This window comes from Anastrepha obliqua, chromosome 6 (genome assembly GCF_027943255.1).
Source record: "Anastrepha obliqua isolate idAnaObli1 chromosome 6, idAnaObli1_1.0, whole genome shotgun sequence".
NCBI lineage: Eukaryota > Metazoa > Arthropoda > Insecta > Diptera > Tephritidae > Anastrepha > Anastrepha obliqua.
Genome location: NC_072897.1, coordinates 71,136,926 through 71,156,640, shown reverse-complemented (window position 1 = coordinate 71,156,640; position 19,715 = coordinate 71,136,926). Strand labels below are relative to the sequence as shown.

Sequence of the window (19,715 nt, the reverse complement as noted above, 5' to 3'; positions counted from 1 at the left end):
AATTAACATCGATAAGACAAAATATATGCTGATGATAAGAAGAACAGTGGATCCAGACATTATAACGCTGAATATTGCAAATAATCCCTTGCAAAGAGTTGATAAAATAAAGTATTTGGGAATAATAATTGATGATAAGCTAAACTTCGATGAGCACTTGAAATATACAGAGGCGAAACTAGGTAAAAAGATAGGTATTATGTTCCGCTCATGTAAATTTATCAGCAAGAAATACAAAATATGGTGTATAGATCAATGATTGAGCCTCACTTCATTTACTGTCCGACAATTCTATTTACGTTCACCGACACTCAAATCTCGAATCTACAAAAGAAACAAAATAAAGCGATGCGTTTTATTTTAAGAAAACGATACGACACGCCAATTCTAGAAATGCTCAGAGAATTGAATTGGCTCAGTGTGAAACAACTAGTGACATACTACACTTTGAAATTCATACATAATATAAAATTAGGCAATCTACCTGGATATCTAAGTAATAGAAAAATATACAACAGTGAAATTCACAACTACCAAACAAGGAACAGAAATAATTTTCACGTCCCAATAGCCAGAAATGAATTGGACAGGAGGAGCTTATACTATAGAGGAGTTAGAGCATATAATGAACTACCTGTACACTTAAAAAACTGTGAGAGTCCAGAAATATTTAAGAAACTTTTATATGAGTATTCTAAGCTTTCCATAGCATTTAGATAGTTAGAAATATATAATTGAAATTTATTGTGCCAATAATACCCATCTTATATACTTGAAGTTTGTTCAGTACATACTTTATATCTTTTAGTAGTTTTAATGTAATTTTGCCAATATTATCTGGACCTATAAGACCGTAATAAATAAATAAAAAACACAAAAAAAAAAAAAACTATGGTGCAGCAGTTGATACTCTTATAGGCATAACAAAAAATAAATAAAAATTCAATACACTCACGCCTCTTTATCAACATTTTCTTTTTTTCTCTCTTAAATATTATTCAGTTTAGAACGTAATATAAAGTTAATTTATGCTCCTGTTTACCTTATGTTTCTATATATGCGTTTCTCACATATCACTTCATTTCTAACTTTCCATGTGTTATCTTCTTTCGTCCTCTCGTTTACTCTTTTCAAGTACTGCAAATTGTTTGGCATTTTATGTGGCTTTTGCTTAACCTCAAAGTGCAATGTCCTCGATATTTTTTTTTTTGTTTTTTTGAATCCCGTTCCAAAGACTATGACAGGTAAACCAACTCGTTGAGGTCAGATACATTTTTGAATCATATGTTATTGATTTTGTATGTGTTTCCGAGCCTTGGTTCTATAACCATTGTAACATTTTTTTTTTGTGTTGATGGATATAAACTTTTCCGTTCATATAGACTTAGGCATAGTGGTGGAGTAGCTGTGTTTGTTAAATCTGGTTTGTCCAGTAGAATTAAATGTACATCAGAGCCTTACAGTTCAATTGAATACCTCTTTGGTGAACTGATGTCTTATCATACAAAAATACTAATAAAATTTGTTTATAGACCTCAGAAACACTTCACTTACGATCACTGTATGGTATTTATTGAAAATCTTATCCTCAGATATAACGACATTCGAATCGCTGAAGATTTTAACAGTGATTTGCTTAGTGAAAATAAACTTTCACTGGCAATGCAAAATCTAGGTTTTTTCCAAGTAAATTTCTCAACTCCTACACGTTTCCTCAAACAAGCAGCACGCTCTTGGACATATTGTAAGTGATACATCGAAAATTTTAATCTTTGACTAGCTCTCCTTCCCAAATTTTTCGAAACATGACCTTATTTTCCTAACATTGGATTTTAAGTTATCTTGCAATACAGATTCCTATTCATATAGAGATTTTATACATATTAATTATGAGCAACTAGAAGAAACTACTTTTGCCATACCCTGCTGTCCACAAACGACCAGGATAATTTTCAGGGTCACAGAAGACAAGCCACGAGAGCGATTAAACTGCAAAAACTGAAATTCTACGGCCATCAGCTTAGCACAGCAATGGGTAAAAAAAACATGGAATTACAATCGTGAAACAGGGATTGGCAACAAAAGTAATCATGTTTCCGAAAATATAAACGTAAATGAGGTGAACGAGAATTTTGTGCAATTATCCGGCTGTAGCAGTAATATATGTAGGTATGTCGTGAAATGTATAGTGAACATATGAATGGAACAATGACTGGTTTTACCTTCTCTAATATTGATGATTGTATAGTTACCCAGTCCGTTTTCAGTGTGCAATCTAATGCGATTGGTCTGGATGGCATTTATTCCAACTTTTTAAAATTTGTATTGCCTAACTTTTATCTTATGTAACTTATGTCCTAAACAGCATTTTAGCTACGTCTGTTTTTTCTCACTGTTGGAAGGCGGCTAAAATCATTCCAATTAGGAAATCGAATGGGGACTTAAGAGTCATCGCAATACTATCTTTTTTGTCCAATGTACTTGAGCGCAAAATGCATGCTCAGATAAATTCTTTTCTGATTCGAGATCTGCTGGTTAATCGGTACCAATCTGGTTTTAGATCCAACCGAAGTGTAAACCGGTGCTAATTAGGGTATCGGATGACATCAGACTCAACATCGACAATGATCGCGTAACTTTATTAACACTGGTTCACTCAAAAACTTTCGACATGAGCTTCGAGTTTTGAAACTTAGCATCTTGTTTAATTTCTCATCGAATAAACAACTCCCGTGAATAAACAAGCAAAAGGAGGGGGAATTACTTGTTTGTGAAGAAGAAGAGTAGGCGCAGGCAATGGAAACAACTAAACACAAGAAATTATTCGCACACATGCATACTTTTTTGTCACGGCGTCTTCCGTAGAAAAATGAAATTAACGAATGTTCACGAATCAAATATCAAACGGCCGTTTAAGCGAAGTCAAGGCGAATTTATTACAGGTGACAGCAAACACATATAAGTAAAACCCTACATGCATTTGTTGTTGCGTTTGGTGAAACCATCACGTCAAAATCAGCAAGCAAATGTAAACATACCAATACATACAAACAAAGCATATCATTTTGACGTAAGCCATACCTACGGTGAAAAATTCAGATGGGTGAATGCTGTCACCTTAATAAATCCACCTTGAGCGAAGTGCAAGCCGATAAACGAAAAGTCTTTCAATCAATCTTTTTTTACTACATATTTACATTTTTTTTATCAGTACAATTTTTTTTTTCTGCCCGTAAATATACTGCTGGTATAATTATTGAATTGCTATTTTTATTTAAAGTAACCCATATTTGACTATTTTGCACACACATCGTTATATACTAAGTGCATATGTATGTACATTGTACATCTTCTATACTGGAAAGGTAAATGTCTGTACGTTGTCCGCGCATCATTACGAAACGACAACACCAAATGACGTAAAAATTTTTATACATTCATATTTTCACCCAATGAAGATTATAGGCATGTTTTTATGATGGAACTCCTTTTCCACAGCCCCCAGGCCGCGCCACCACTCTCATTCGCCACTAATAATCGAATATTTGCTTAAATTGAATCTAAAAAATCTTAGTTTTTCCTATTTGCACTCTAGACTTCATAATCCGCATAAGCTGTTCAACTATGACTCAAACGGGTTTGAGATAGAAAATTAATAAAAATAATTTTGCTTGATATTTTTCTGATTGGTTGTTTTGATTTTATTCAACGAGGCATAGCAACGGATGCCAAGTATTGTAATATTGTGGTTAATAATAAAAAATTATTTTCTCTGAAATTATTGTTTGTAATTCTTTTATATACATATCCTAAATCCGCGGGGCCGCTGGTTAAACCTTAGTTTTTCCTATTTCCCACTATTTATAGCACACTCTAGACTTCATAATCCATATAAGCTGTTCAACTATGACCCAAATGCAAAGTTCAAAAACGGTTTGAGATAGAGAATTAATAAAAATAATTTTGCTTGATATTTTTCTGATTGGTTGTTTTGATTTTATTCAACGAGGCATAGCAACGGATGCCAGGTATTGTAATATTGTGGTTAATAATAAAAAATTATTTTCTCTGAAATTATTGTTTGTAATTCTTTTATATACATATCCTAAATCCCTCAAAACTACTCCTACGCGAGCGGGGCCGCGGGTTAAAGCTAGTATTCATATATTGCGTAGTAATACATGCTTATTTGCCTTAAATATTTGTATACGGTATACTAAAAATTCATAGAGCTATGTGAAATCAAACATACATAAATACAAAACTAGAACAAAGCAAAGTAAAAAGATTAAATGTAATACAACGCCAATGCACAATCAAAATCCTGGAGTATTTTGAAGTCAAGGGAGGAATTAGTTACATATTCTCTTACTTCTAAGAGTAAGTCCAGTTAATAATAAATACCCATGATGGAAAGAATAATGAGATGGCGCCTATCGTTGTCCCGTTACTTTGCTCTCAGGGAATTTGACAACGAGTTACATGATTTTAGCTCCAGTATGGCCAGATTACCATTTTTGTAACTTGATTTAGCATTTTTTTTTGTTATTTAATCTCGGAGTTTTAGTTCTTTCTTTATGACATTTTTCTAGCCTCTTCTAATTAAAATGAATGTTTATAATTTTAATTTTTTAAAAATTAGTTCAATAATTCTCTCAGTTTTTTTTTTGGCTTCTGGCTTCTTCTGCTTTCAGCAGTTTAATCTCTCTCTCGCTACTGCAGTGTTGCCTAGCTTTGGATATGAAAACGCACTAAAATGCCCATTTAAAGAAAATAAAACACCAAATTTTTTATGATTTACTTAAAGAACTTTGTACGCGTAATAAATTGTCTTTAAAATGTGCGCTTTTTAACATAAATGTGTTATGGTTATGTAAAATTTAATTTATGAATTTTTTTTTGTTAAGCGAGACCCTTTTGCTAAGGGAACGACTTTTTTGCTATATTTGAGGTTATGTAACTAGATAAAAAATGTAAAAATGTCAGTTTGGTTTCTTTGGTATTTTCTGGTATTTTGTGGCTTATTTTTACAATGAATACACCTCTTGATGCCCTATATTTCATTAAGGATTGATGGCCGGAAGAAACGATTATACCTCTACGGTTTCAATCTACATTCAGTAAATTCAAACGCCTTTTAAAATGTGTAAAAAGGTTTTCAATCTTAAGAAGAGTTGAGAGAGGGACATTTAATATTCTTGCATAACCAAAAAATTAAATTCACACTTTCAAATTCTATAAGAACCAACTAATTTTCATTAGCATTGAAATCTTCCCAGAGTGGCCTTTTTTAACCTTCTTTTGTATAATAATGCAGAGTTTTTTTTCACTTAAAGTTTCGGTAGCTTTATATTAAAAAAAAAGAAACAAACAGGAAACTTCAAAATTTTCGCATTTTGGGAATTAAAAAGAACTAAATTTATTGCGAAGAGCAAATGGTTGCCAATACTGCACAACTCGGAAAAACGTGACATCACGCACTCTCTGATGGGCGCAATCTTCTTTCTATCATTCTTAATAAATACCTACTTAGCCCACAATCTGAATTTTATTGTAATTTTCCCTCTTTTGTTACTCTCGCTCTAACTAACTTAAGCTAGCCAATATTTATTCAATTATGAGTAAGATCATTATTAAGAGAACTTCCGCTGTTAAATTCAAAGATTACTCTAGCTGTAAGTGTGTTAATATGTAACATCGAACTTGAAATATTAGCTAACGCAACTTATAATTAGCTCTTAAGTTTCAGTTTTAGTACACACCCGTTAAAACAGTTCAACACACAAATAAATGCAATTAGGAAAATTGTTGTGGTTTTATTAGTAACTAATAAAGCCGATTAATAATTAATCGAATATCATCAAATACTTTTTAAAAAGTATACTTTGTGTTAAAACATTGAGCGGAATATGTAAAACGTATTCCGTTGTCGGGCAGCCATTTAAATCAATTGCTGCTTTGTGCAAATCCCGCAAAGGATCTCTTAAACTCTCTGACATTGATCAGCCCGTATATGGGGCTGTATATCTTCATGAGAGGTTGCCAAAGGCCTTGCGTGAGATAATGGCGTATGCCTCTGAACTCCGGAGAAAAAAACTACTAATGTCAGATTTCTCCATCAGGGGCGAAGTTTACATCAGACGAAAGCCTAACGAAGAGCGCCAACTATGGTGCAGCAGTTGATACTCTTATAGGCATAACAAAAAATAAATAAAAATTCAATACACTCACTCCTCTTTATCAACATTTGCTTTTTTTCTCTCTTAAATATTATTCAGTTTAGAACGTAATATAATGTTAATTTATGCTCCTGTTTACCTTATGTTTCTATATATGCGTTTCTCACATATCACTTCATTTCTAACTATCCATGTGTTATCTTCTTTCGTCCTCCCGTTTACTCTTTTCAAGTACTGCAAATTGTTTGGCATTTTATGTGGCTTTTGCTTAACCTCAAAGTGCAATGTCCTCGATATTTTTTTTTTGTTTTTTTGAATCCCTTTCCAAAGACTATGACAGGTAAACCAACTCGTTGAGGTCAGATACATTTTTGAATCATATGTTATTGATGTTGTATGTGTTTCCGAGCCTTGGTTCTATAACCATTGTAACATTTTTGAAGTGAAAACTTCTTTAGAATCGTTGGGAGTGATTTGAGACTCGATGAAACGAAAAAGCGACACCAAAAAGAAGAAGAAAAAAGATATACGTATATATATGTATGTATAGAAAATGCTTCATTACCAGGCACACAGAAAGATGGCATAAGCAAATTTAAATTTGTGAATTTATATATGTATGTATATATGCGGACATATGTATATATGTTGTGTGTATGTACATATGTGCCTCGCCACAGCAAAACATACGGTAAAATTTCTCAAGAAATCCAGCGCGCATTCATAGGCACAGCGCACATTCATAGGCACAGCATTGCATGTACAGTAGGGTGGGTCGATTTAAAAATCGCTCATTGCTCTATGAAAATCGTATTCTAGGGATCAAAATAAGAAACTTTGCCGAAGGAACCATACCTCTAAAACGAATTCTGATGTGCCCCAATTTCAAAATATCACCATTTTTGGCCTTTACATGAAAAAATCAGCTAAATGGCTATGTTTTTTCTTTATTTTTATTTATTTATAATATTATCTATTTTTTCTCTTAAGAAATTTATTTAGTCAGAACATATGTAAATGAATGAATGTGAGTTATAGAAAAGTAGGCTAGGCCATAGTATAGCATACATACATATGTATAAAAAATTCAAACCAAGCGTCCTACGAATGTTTGGGTGTATGTTAGTACGTCTGTGTATTATACGCGTTACGACGCTCATAATAGCAACCGCGTGTGCTGTATTGCGTCCGTATTTTTATATTCGTAAATATTTTCATTTTTAAATATTTACCGCAATTATGCCGAAAAATAATGCAGAAAAGTGTCGTGAATTTCGACAGAAAAAAAAATACCAGTCTAACGGTTAGACGCGATAGAAGTGAAACCTTCCGTAAAACAAACTGAGAGAGAATGAGACGAAAGCAGCATTAGGAGCGGGATAATTATAGGTTCATTATAATATTGCTATAAAGTTCATATTTTATTTTCTTCATTTTATTATTATTCATCCTCAATGTTTTCAATTTCAACAAATGATACGAGTGGCTTATGATAGCTAAAATATGATACAAATACTTTGATTTCGATGTTGTCAACATATCTTTGAAATACGGCGTCAATTGTTGTTTTTGATCTCATTCTCTCTCAGTTCGTTTTACGGAAGGTTTTACTTCTATCGCGTCTAACCGTTAGACTGGTATTTTTTTTTTGTGTTGATGGATATAAACTTTTCCGTTCATATAGACTTAGGCATAGTGGTGGAGTGGCTGTGTTTGTTAAATCTGGTTTGTCCAGTAGAATTAAATGTACATCAGAGCCTTACAGTTCAATTGAATACCTCTTTGTTGAACTGATGTCTTATCATACAAAAATACTAATAAAATTTGTTTATAGACCTCAGAAACACTTCACTTACGATGACTGTATGGTATTTATTGAAAATCTTATCCTCAGATATAACGACATTCGAATCGCTGAAGATTTTAACAGTGATTTGCTTACTGAAAATAAACTTTCACTGGCAATGCAAAATCTAGGTTTTTTCCAAGTAAATTTCTCAACTCCTACACGTTTCCTCAAACAAGCAGCACGCTCTTGGACATATTGTAAGTGATACATCGAAAATTTTAATCTTTGACTAGCTCTCCTTCCCAAATTTTTCGAAACATGACCTTATTTTCCTAACATTGGATTTTAAGTTATCTTGCAATACAGATTCCTATTCATATAGAGATTTTATACATATTAATTATGAGCAACTAGAAGAAGCTACTTTTGCCATACCCTGCTGTCCACAAACGACCAGGATAATTTTCAGGGTCACAGAAGACAAGCCACGAGAGCGATTAAACTGCAAAAACTGAAATTCTACGGCCATCAGCTTAGCACAGCAATGGGTAAAAAAAACATGGAATTACAATCGTGAAACAGGGATTGGAAACAAAAGTAATCATGTTTCCGAAAATATAAACGTAAATGAGCTGAACGAGAATTTTGTGCAATTATCCGGCTGTAGCAGTAATATATGTAGGTATGTCGTGAAATGTATAGTGAACATATGAATGGAACAATGACTGGTTTTACCTTCTCTAATATTGATGATTGTATAGTTACCCAGTCCGTTTTCAGTGTGCAATCTAATGCGATTGGTCTAGATGGCATTTATTCCAACTTTTTAAAATTTGTATTGCCTAACTTTTATCCTAAACAGCATTTTAGCTACGTCTGTTTTTTCTCACTGTTGGAAGGCGGCTAAAATCATTCCAATTAGGAAATCGAATGGGGACTTAAGAGTCATCGCAATACTATCTTTTTTGTCCAATGTACTTGAGCGCAAAATGCATGCTCAGATAAATTCTTTTCTGATTCGAGATCTGCTGGTTAATCGGTACCAATCTGGTTTTAGATCCAACCGAAGTGTAAACCGGTGCTAATTAGGGTATCGGATGACATCAGACTCAACATCGACAATGATCGTGTAACTTTATTAACACTGGTTCACTCAAAAACTTTCGACATGAGCTTCAAGTTTTGAAACTTAGCATCTTGTTTAATTTCTCATCGAATAAACAACTCCCGTGAATAAACAAGCAAAAGGAGGGGGAATTACTTGTTTGTGAAGAAGAAGAGTAGGCGCAGGCAATGGAAACAACTAAACACAAGAAATTATTCGCACACATGCATACTTTTTTGTCACGGCGTCTTCCGTAGAAAAATGAAATTAACGAATGTTCACGAATCAAATATCAAACGGCCGTTTAAGCGAAGTCAAGGCGAATTTATTACAGGTGACAGCAAACACATATAAGTAAAACCCTACATGCATTTGTTGTTGCGTTTGGTGAAACCATCACGTCAAAATCAGCAAGCAAATGTAAACATACCAATACATACAAACAAAGCATATCATTTTGACGTAAGCCATACCTACGGTGAAAAATTCAGCTGGATGAATGCTGTCACCTTAATAAATCCACCTTGAGCGAAGTGCAAGCCGATAAACGAAAAGTCTTTCAATCAATCTTTTTTTACTACATATTTAAATTATTTTATCAGTACAATTTTTTTTTCTGCCCGTAAATATACTGCTGGTATAATTATTGAATTGCTATTTTTATTTGAAGTAACCCATATTTGACTATTTTGCACACACATCGTTATATACTAAGTGCATATGTACATTGTACATCTTCTATACTGAAAAGGTGAATGTCTGTACGTTGTCCGCGCATCATTACGAAACGACAACACCAAATGACGTAAAAAATTTTATACATTCATATTTTCACCCAATGAAGATTATAGGCATGTTTTTATGATGGAACTCCTTTTCCACAGCCCCCAGGCCGCGCCACCACTCTCATTCGTCACTAATAATCGAATATTTGCTTAAATTGAATCTAAAAAATCTTAGTTTTTCCTATTTGCACTCTAGACTTCATAATCCGCATAAGCTGTTCAACTATGACTCAAACGGGTTTGAGATAGAAAATTAATAAAAATAATTTTGCTTGATATTTTTCTGATTGGTTGTTTTGATTTTATTCAACGAGGCATAGCAACGGATGCCAAGTATTGTAATATTGTGGTTAATAATAAAAAATTATTTTCTCTGAAATTATTGTTTGTAATTCTTTTATATACATATTCTAAATCCCTCAAAACTACTCCTGCGCGAGCGGGGCCGCGGGTTAAACCTTAGTTTTTCCTATTTCCCACTATTTATAGCACACTCTAGACTTCATAATCCATATAAGCTGTTCAACTATGACCCAAATGCAAAGTTCAAAAACGGTTTGAGATAGAGAATTAATAAAAATAATTTTGCTTGATATTTTTCTGATTGGTTGTTTTGATTTTATTCAACGAGACATAGCAACGGATGCCAAGTATTGTAATATTGTGGTTAATAATAAAAAAATATTTTCTCTGAAATTATTGTTTGTAATTCTTTTATATACATATCCTAAATCCCTCAAAACTACTCCTACGCGAGCGGGGCCGCGGGTTAAAGCTAGTATTCATATATTGCGTAGTAATACATGCCTTTTGGCCTTAAATATTTGTATACGGTATACTAAAAATTCATAGAGCTATGTGAAATCAAACATACATAAATACAAAACTAGAACAAAGCAAAGTAAAAAGATTAAATGTAATACAACACCAATGCACAATCAAAATCCCGGAGTATTTTGAAGTCAAGGGAGGAATTAGTTACATATTCTCTTACTTCTAAGAGTAAGTCCAGTTAATAATAAATACCCATGATGGAAAGAATAATGAGATGGCGCCTATCGTTGTCCCGTTACTTTGCTCTCAGGGAATTTGACAACGAGTTACATGATTTTAGCTCCAGTATGGCCAGATTACCATTTTTGTAACTTGATTTAGCATTTTTTTTTTGTTATTTAATCTCGGAGTTTTAGTTCTTTCTTCATGACATTTTTCTAGCCTCTTCTAATTAAAATAAATGTTTATAATTTTAATTTTTTAAAAATTAGTTCAATAATTCTCTCAGTGTTTTTTTTGGCTTCTGGCTTCTTCTGCTTTCAGCAGTTTAATCTCTCTCTCGCTACTGCAGTGTTGCCTAGCTTTAGATATAAAAACGCACTAAAATGCCCATTTAAAGAAAATAAAACACCAAATTTTTTATGATTTACTTAAAGAACTTTGTACGCGTAATAAATTGTCTTTAAAATGTGCGCTTTTTAACATAAATGTGTTATGGTTATGTAAAATTTAATTTATGATTTTTTTTTGTTAAGCGAGACGCTTTTGCTAAGGGAACGACTTTTTTGCTATATTTGAGGTTATGTAACTAGATAAGGTACTCTTTTTGTAAAAATGTCAGTATGGTTTCTTTGGTATTTTCTGGTATTTTGTGGCTTATTTTTACAATGAGTACACCTCTTGATGCCCTATATTTCATTAAGGATTGATGGCCGGAAGAAACGATTATACCTCTACGGTTTCAATCTACATTCAGTAAATTCAAACGCCTTTTAAAATGTGTAAAAAGGTTTTCAATCTTAAGAAGAGTTGAGAGAGGGACATTTAATATTCTTGCATAACCAAAACATTAAATTCGCACTTTCAAATTTTATAAGAACCAACTAATTTTCATTATCATTAAAATCTTCCCAGAGTGGCCTTTTTTAACCTTCTTTTGTATAATAATGCAGAGTTTTTTTTCACTTAAAGTTTCGGTAGCTTTATATTAAAAAAAAGAAACAAACAAGAAACTTCAAAATTTTCGCATTTTGGGAATTAAAAAGAACTAAATTTATTGCGAAGAGCAAATGGTTGCCAATACTGCACAACTCGGAAAAACGTGACATCACGCTCTCTCTGATGGGCGCAACCTTCTTTCTATCATTCTTAATAAATACCTACTTAGTCCACAATCTGAATTTTATTGTAATTTTCCCTCTTTTGTTACTCTCGCTCTAACTAACTTAAGCTAGCCAATATTTATTCAATTATGAGTAAGATCATTATTAAGAGAACTTCTGCTGTTAAATTCAAAGATTACTCTAGCTGTAAGTGTGTTAATATGTAACATCGAACTTGAAATATTAGCTAACGCAACTTATAATTAGCTCTTAAATTTCAGTTTTAGTACACACCCGTTAAAACAGTTCAACACACAAATAAATGCAATTAGGAAAATTGTTGTGGTTTTATTAGTAACTAATAAAGCCGATTAATAATTAATCGAATATCATCAAATACTTTTTAAAAAGTATAGTTTGTGTTAAAACATTGAGCGGAATATGTAAAACGTATTCCGTTGTCGGGCAGCCATTTAAATCAATTGCTGCTTTGTGCAAATCCCGCAAAGGATCTCTTAAACTCTCTGACATTGATCAGCCCGTATATGGGGCTGTATATCTTCATGAGAGGTTGCCAAAGGCCTTGCGTGAGATAATGGCGTATGCCTCTGAACTCCGGAGAAAAAAACTACTAATGTCAGCGTTCTCCATCAGGGGCGAAGTTTACATCAGACGAAAGCCTAACGAAGAGCGCCAACTATGGTGCAGCAGTTGATACTCTTTTAGGCATAACAAAAAAAAAAATAAAAATTCAATACACTCACGCCTCTTTATCAACATTTTCTTTTTTTCTCTCTTAAATATTATTCAGTTCAGAACATAATATAATGTTAATTTATACTCCTGTTTACCTTATGTTTCTTCTTTCATATGTTATTGATTTTGTATGTGTTTCCGAGCCTTGGTTCTATAACCATTGTAATATTTTTGAAGTGAAAACTTCTTTAGAATCGTTGGGAGTGATTTGAGACTCGATGAAACGAAAAAGCGACACCAAAAAGAAGAAGAAAAAAGATATACGTATATATATGTATGTATAGAAAATGCTTCATTACCAGGCACACAGAAAGATGGCATACTCAAATTTAAATTTGTGAATTTACATATGTATGTAATATATATATGCGGATATAAGTATATATGTTGTGTGTATGTACATATGTGCCTCGCCACAGCAAAACATACGGTAAAATTTCTCAAGAAATCCAGCGCGCATTCATAGGCACAGCATTGCATGTACAGTAGGGCGGGTCGATTTTAAAATCGCTCATTGCTCTATGAAAATCGTATTCTAGGGATCAAAATAAGAAACTTTGCCGAAGGAACCATACCTCTAAAACGAATTCTGATGTCCCCCAATTTCAAAATATCACCATTTTTGGCCTTTACATGAAAAAATCAGCTAAATGGCTATGTTTTTTCTTTATTTTTATTTATTTATAATATTATCTATTTTTTCTCTTAAGAAATTTATTTAGTCAGAACATATGTAAATGAATGAATGTGAGTTATAGAAAAGAAACTAAAATGTTCGACCCATATTGGGGGACATCAAAAATCGTTTTAGAGGTATGGTTCCTTCGGAAAAATTTCTTATTCTGATCCCTAGAATATGATTTTCACAGAGCAATGGGCGATTTTTGTGCCTTCCCACAAATCGACCCGGCCTAATGTACAGTAACCTTGAACAGGCAGCTGCGGTTGTCGAGCATTTAGAAACATATATTTACATACATATATGGGTGCAAACATATTTACGGAGCCGCGGGCACTCGACTTGACAAAAATTGAATATTGGCAAATAATCGTACGCGAAATATTCCAATATTGACTATTTTCGAATTGTCGAGAAAATTAGCATATGGGCGGCTCGTTTTATGAATGAAAGTACTTGCTCTTAGAACTATGAGCTCGAATTTATAAATCAATTTTTTTAAGTTTTTGTTGCACAGTACAATAGTTGAAACTGTTCGGCGCCGCCGCGACTATTCAGCGCTATGGCAACTAGGATAATGGCCGCTACGCCTGCGCCTATTAATGCATTTTGTTCTTGTAGTCGCTAGGCATAGAATTTTAGCTTTGGACGACATACGCATTTACAGGAATAAAGTGAGTGGCCTGTGTGTGCGGTTGTATGTAGATGCATATGTGTATATTAATAAGCATTGTTTTGCTGGAAGTTCAGAACACAAATATGTATGTACGTACATAGGCTAAGCCATAGTATAGCATACATACATATGTATAAAAAATTCAAACCAAGCGTCCTACGAATGTTTGCGTGTATGTTAGTACGTCTGTGTATTATACGCGTTACGACGCTCATGATAGCAATCGCGTGTGCTGTATTGCGTCCGTATTTTTATATTCGTAAATATTTTGATTTTTAAATATTTACCGCAATTATGCCGAAAAATAATGCAGAAAAGTGTCGTGAATTTCGACAGAAAAAAAATACCAGTCTAACGGTTAGACGCGATAGAAGTGAAACCTTCCGTAAAACAAACTGAGAGAGAATGAGACGAAAGCAGCATTAGGAGCGGGATAATTATAGGTTCATTATAATATTGCTATAAAGTTCATATTTTATTTTCTTCATTTTATTATTATTCATCCTCAATGTTTTCAATTTCAACAAATGATACGAGTGGCTTATGATAGCTAAAATATGATACAAATATTTTGATTTCGATGTTGTCAACATATCTTTGAAATACCGCGTCAATTGTTGTTTTTGATCTCATTCTCTCTCAGTTCGTTTTACGGAAGGTTTTACTTCTATCGCGTCTAACCGTTAGATTGGTATTTTTTTTTTTTGTGTTGATGGATATAAACATTTCCGTTCATATAGACTTAGGCGTAGTGGTGGAGTGGCTGTGTTTGTTAAATCTGGTTTGTCCAGTAGAATTAAATGTACATCAGAGCCGTACAGTTCAATTGAATACCTCTTTGTTGAACTGATGTCTTATCATACAAAAATACTAATAAAATTTGTTTATAGACCTCAGAAACACTTCACTTACGATGACTGAATGGTATTTATTGAAAATCTTATCCTCAGATATAACGACATTCGAATCGCTGAAGATTTTAACAGTGATTTGCTTACTGAAAATAAACTTTCACTGGCAATGCAAAAACTAGGTTTTTTCCAAGTAAATTTCTCAACTCCTACACGTTTCCTCAAACAAGCAGCACGCTCTAGGACATATTGTAAGTGATACATCGAAAATTTTAATCTTTGACTAGCTCTCCTTCCCAAATTTTTCGAAACATGACCTTATTTTCCTAACATTGGATTTTAAGTTATCTTGCAATACAGATTCCTATTCATATAGAGATTTTATACATATTAATTATGAGCAACTAGAAGAAGCTACTTTTGCCATACCCTGCTGTCCACAAACGACCAGGATAATTTTCAGGGTCACAGAAGACAAGCCACGAGAGCGATTAAACTGCAAGAACTGAAATTCTACGACCATCAGCTTAGCACAGCAATGGGTAAAAAAAAACATGGAATTACAATCGTGAAATAGGGATTGGCAACAAAAGTAATCAAGGTTCCGAAAATATAAACGTAAATGAGCTGAACGAGAATTTTGTGCAATTATCCGGCTGTAGCAGTAATATATGTAGGTATGTCGTGAAATGTATAGTGAACATATGAATGGAACAATGACTGGTTTTACCTTCTCTAATATTGATGATTGTATAGTTACCCAGTCCGTTTTCAGTGTGCAATCTAATGCGATTGGTCTAGATGGCATTTATTCCAACTTTTTAAAATTTGTATTGCCTAACTTTTATCCTAAACAGCATTTTAGCTACGTCTGTTTTTTCTCACTGTTGGAAGGCGGCTAAAATCATTCCAATTAGGAAATCGAATGGGGACTTAAGAGTCATCGCAATACTATCTTTTTTGTCCAATGTACTTGAGCGCAAAATGCATGCTCAGATAAATTCTTTTCTGATTCGAGATCTGCTGGTTAATCGGTACCAATCTGGTTTTAGATCCAACCGAAGTGTAAACCGGTGCTAATTAGGGTATCGGATGACATCAGACTCAACATCGACAATGATCGTGTAACTTTATTAACACTGGTTCACTCAAAAACTTTCGACATGAGCTTCAAGTTTTGAAACTTAGCATCTTGTTTAATTTCTCATCGAATAAACAACTCCCGTGAATAAACAAGCAAAAGGAGGGGGAATTACTTGTTTGTGAAGAAGAAGAGTAGGCGCAGGCAATGGAAACAACTAAACACAAGAAATTATTCGCACACATGCATACTTTTTTGTCACGGCGTCTTCCGTAGAAAAATGAAATTAACGAATGTTCACGAATCAAATATCAAACGGCCGTTTAAGCGAAGTCAAGGCGAATTTATTACAGGTGACAGCAAACACATATAAGTAAAACCCTACATGCATTTGTTGTTGCGTTTGGTGAAACCATCACGTCAAAATCAGCAAGCAAATGTAAACATACCAATACATACAAACAAAGCATATCATTTTGACGTAAGCCATACCTACGGTGAAAAATTCAGCTGGATGAATGCTGTCACCTTAATAAATCCACCTTGAGCGAAGTGCAAGCCGATAAACGAAAAGTCTTTCAATCAATCTTTTTTTACTACATATTTAAATTATTTTATCAGTACAATTTTTTTTTCTGCCCGTAAATATACTGCTGGTATAATTATTGAATTGCTATTTTTATTTGAAGTAACCCATATTTGACTATTTTGCACACACATCGTTATATACTAAGTGCATATGTACATTGTACATCTTCTATACTGAAAAGGTGAATGTCTGTACGTTGTCCGCGCATCATTACGAAACGACAACACCAAATGACGTAAAAAATTTTATACATTCATATTTTCACCCAATGAAGATTATAGGCATGTTTTTATGATGGAACTCCTTTTCCACAGCCCCCAGGCCGCGCCACCACTCTCATTCGTCACTAATAATCGAATATTTGCTTAAATTGAATCTAAAAAATCTTAGTTTTTCCTATTTGCACTCTAGACTTCATAATCCGCATAAGCTGTTCAACTATGACTCAAACGGGTTTGAGATAGAAAATTAATAAAAATAATTTTGCTTGATATTTTTCTGATTGGTTGTTTTGATTTTATTCAACGAGGCATAGCAACGGATGCCAAGTATTGTAATATTGTGGTTAATAATAAAAAATTATTTTCTCTGAAATTATTGTTTGTAATTCTTTTATATACATATTCTAAATCCCTCAAAACTACTCCTGCGCGAGCGGGGCCGCGGGTTAAACCTTAGTTTTTCCTATTTCCCACTATTTATAGCACACTCTAGACTTCATAATCCATATAAGCTGTTCAACTATGACCCAAATGCAAAGTTCAAAAACGGTTTGAGATAGAGAATTAATAAAAATAATTTTGCTTGATATTTTTCTGATTGGTTGTTTTGATTTTATTCAACGAGACATAGCAACGGATGCCAAGTATTGTAATATTGTGGTTAATAATAAAAAAATATTTTCTCTGAAATTATTGTTTGTAATTCTTTTATATACATATCCTAAATCCCTCAAAACTACTCCTACGCGAGCGGGGCCGCGGGTTAAAGCTAGTATTCATATATTGCGTAGTAATACATGCCTTTTGGCCTTAAATATTTGTATACGGTATACTAAAAATTCATAGAGCTATGTGAAATCAAACATACATAAATACAAAACTAGAACAAAGCAAAGTAAAAAGATTAAATGTAATACAACACCAATGCACAATCAAAATCCCGGAGTATTTTGAAGTCAAGGGAGGAATTAGTTACATATTCTCTTACTTCTAAGAGTAAGTCCAGTTAATAATAAATACCCATGATGGAAAGAATAATGAGATGGCGCCTATCGTTGTCCCGTTACTTTGCTCTCAGGGAATTTGACAACGAGTTACATGATTTTAGCTCCAGTATGGCCAGATTACCATTTTTGTAACTTGATTTAGCATTTTTTTTTTGTTATTTAATCTCGGAGTTTTAGTTCTTTCTTCATGACATTTTTCTAGCCTCTTCTAATTAAAATAAATGTTTATAATTTTAATTTTTTAAAAATTAGTTCAATAATTCTCTCAGTGTTTTTTTTGGCTTCTGGCTTCTTCTGCTTTCAGCAGTTTAATCTCTCTCTCGCTACTGCAGTGTTGCCTAGCTTTAGATATAAAAACGCACTAAAATGCCCATTTAAAGAAAATAAAACACCAAATTTTTTATGATTTACTTAAAGAACTTTGTACGCGTAATAAATTGTCTTTAAAATGTGCGCTTTTTAACATAAATGTGTTATGGTTATGTAAAATTTAATTTATGATTTTTTTTTGTTAAGCGAGACGCTTTTGCTAAGGGAACGACTTTTTTGCTATATTTGAGGTTATGTAACTAGATAAGGTACTCTTTTTGTAAAAATGTCAGTATGGTTTCTTTGGTATTTTCTGGTATTTTGTGGCTTATTTTTACAATGAGTACACCTCTTGATGCCCTATATTTCATTAAGGATTGATGGCCGGAAGAAACGATTATACCTCTACGGTTTCAATCTACATTCAGTAAATTCAAACGCCTTTTAAAATGTGTAAAAAGGTTTTCAATCTTAAGAAGAGTTGAGAGAGGGACATTTAATATTCTTGCATAACCAAAACATTAAATTCGCACTTTCAAATTTTATAAGAACCAACTAATTTTCATTATCATTAAAATCTTCCCAGAGTGGCCTTTTTTAACCTTCTTTTGTATAATAATGCAGAGTTTTTTTTCACTTAAAGTTTCGGTAGCTTTATATTAAAAAAAAGAAACAAACAAGAAACTTCAAAATTTTCGCATTTTGGGAATTAAAAAGAACTAAATTTATTGCGAAGAGCAAATGGTTGCCAATACTGCACAACTCGGAAAAACGTGACATCACGCTCTCTCTGATGGGCGCAACCTTCTTTCTATCATTCTTAATAAATACCTACTTAGTCCACAATCTGAATTTTATTGTAATTTTCCCTCTTTTGTTACTCTCGCTCTAACTAACTTAAGCTAGCCAATATTTATTCAATTATGAGTAAGATCATTATTAAGAGAACTTCTGCTGTTAAATTCAAAGATTACTCTAGCTGTAAGTGTGTTAATATGTAACATCGAACTTGAAATATTAGCTAACGCAACTTATAATTAGCTCTTAAATTTCAGTTTTAGTACACACCCGTTAAAACAGTTCAACACACAAATAAATGCAATTAGGAAAATTGTTGTGGTTTTATTAGTAACTAATAAAGCCGATTAATAATTAATCGAATATCATCAAATACTTTTTAAAAAGTATAGTTTGTGTTAAAACATTGAGCGGAATATGTAAAACGTATTCCGTTGTCGGGCAGCCATTTAAATCAATTGCTGCTTTGTGCAAATCCCGCAAAGGATCTCTTAAACTCTCTGACATTGATCAGCCCGTATATGGGGCTGTATATCTTCATGAGAGGTTGCCAAAGGCCTTGCGTGAGATAATGGCGTATGCCTCTGAACTCCGGAGAAAAAAACTACTAATGTCAGCGTTCTCCATCAGGGGCGAAGTTTACATCAGACGAAAGCCTAACGAAGAGCGCCAACTATGGTGCAGCAGTTGATACTCTTTTAGGCATAACAAAAAAAAAAATAAAAATTCAATACACTCACGCCTCTTTATCAACATTTTCTTTTTTTCTCTCTTAAATATTATTCAGTTCAGAA

At 33.3% G+C, this 19,715-nt stretch overlaps 1 protein-coding gene across 1 annotated transcript in view; it reads left to right on the top strand.

The window, feature by feature from the left end:
- LOC129250694 (kelch domain-containing protein 10 homolog) overlaps positions 1 to 19,715 on the top strand; it is a 103,008-nt gene that overhangs the window by 1,103 nt on the left and 82,190 nt on the right. The gene's annotated exons all lie outside the window — the stretch shown is intronic.